Genomic DNA, 1,572 nt, shown 5'->3' on the forward strand with positions numbered 1-1,572 from the left:
GAACTCCGCAGCAACTCAGGCGCACTGCCAACACCCACCTTTAGTAACACACACAGCAGGAACTTTACTCCCCTTTCTAAAAGGGCTTTGTGTTTTGCTGTTCATTACAGAACTTGCCTCGTTAAAGCTAAGGAACAGAACACATTTTTTAACTAACTATCCACACCTTTAGAAGCAACAAGCTATTTAGCCTGTGCTTTTAAAAACCTATTTCGAAGCGGCTCTTAATATTTTCAGCTTTTAGCATAACATACAAGTAAGATTCCAGGGCTAAAAGCATATTATCTTGCTTTTGGAGGTTTTTTTTTAAGGAGTATGGATCACTTTTTTCATAAGTATTTTCACTGTTAATACACACATGAAGTTACAGTTTGTGTGACAAGTGAAAAAAGCACTAGGTGGACTTAATACGTTTCCTGAGAACTGAGGTATTTTCTCTGCCCCTAAAGCAGAATCTCCTGTTTCAAAAATGAGAGAATGGAGGAAAAACAGGAGACGGTCAATAAACACACTGTTCAGTTCCAGTGTGTTTTATGAGTGGGAAGTTCCCACTTTACCAGTCATCAAATTCTGGAGCCATACGATCAACATTGCTTCCAAAGGACACTAGTAAGGGTCCACCTGTCCACAATCCGTTACGAGGGATTAACAAAGAAAACCTGTTCAGATCTCTATGACACCAATTTGGGGGTCTTTTCTATCGCCTATACTGGGGCCTGGACAAATGTTTTAGTTTTGATGGTGGAGTTAATTTTTGATTGTCCTATTGAACGTGGTTGGGCTAGAGTTTGGCCTCAAGACAATCTCTGTGGTAGGCAGATATCTTTCAGGTGGAAGCTGAATGCTTTGCGTTACAGCTACGTCTTGGTATGCTAAGTGCACCTTCCGGTACACTTACCTTGTTACAACTTACCTCAATTTCAGCTGATGGGCATATTACTTATGGGAGCGAGTAGCTTGTGAGGAGGGTGATGGGCAGTATGTACGTGCCCCAGGGCTGACTTAAAGGGGGCTACGTTGTCCCATTTTACTGTTAAATCTGCCTACCAGGGGGAGCTTCATGCCCCTTTGTTGCCTCAATTTCAGCTGATGGGCATATTACTTATGGGAGCGAGTAGCTTGTGAGGAGGGTGATGGGCAGTATGTACGTGCCCCAGGGCTGACTTAAAGGGGGCTACGTTGTCCCATTTTACTGTTAAATCTGCCTACCAGGGGGAGCTTCATGCCCCTTTGCGTAGGGTTTCCTATCCTAGGAAAATGTAGCCCATTTCTTCCTCTCCACAGGCTATACCTTGACCTGTCTTTATTAGTGGGGGTTTCAGGCTATTGTGCCCACTGCTGTGCTCTCAGGAGAGGTGGGCTGGCGACAGCAGTATATAGCCTGTTTTGGCAAGAAGGGGTTGGGTGCATCATGGGTTATCGATTACAGAACAGGCTCCTCTAGGTGGGTTTGGGGCACTGCCAAGTCCTTAGAGTTTTAAGCGTTCGTGCTCATAGTCCTCGGGCAGATGTTTTAGTACGGTAAATATCAAGATTTAGGGCCAGACATAGTGGGGTATCTAGTCAGACCTT

The 1,572-nt window shown here is 44.6% G+C and overlaps 1 protein-coding gene across 1 annotated transcript in view; it reads right to left on the minus strand.

Annotated features, from left to right (window-relative positions):
• UBE2F (ubiquitin-conjugating enzyme E2F (putative)) overlaps positions 1-1,572 on the minus strand; it is a 79,800-nt gene that overhangs the window by 68,319 nt on the left and 9,909 nt on the right. The gene's annotated exons all lie outside the window — the stretch shown is intronic.

Source organism: Buceros rhinoceros, unplaced genomic scaffold (genome assembly GCF_000710305.1).
Source record: "Buceros rhinoceros silvestris isolate BGI_N320 unplaced genomic scaffold, ASM71030v1 scaffold15477, whole genome shotgun sequence".
Classification (NCBI taxonomy): domain Eukaryota; kingdom Metazoa; phylum Chordata; class Aves; order Bucerotiformes; family Bucerotidae; genus Buceros; species Buceros rhinoceros.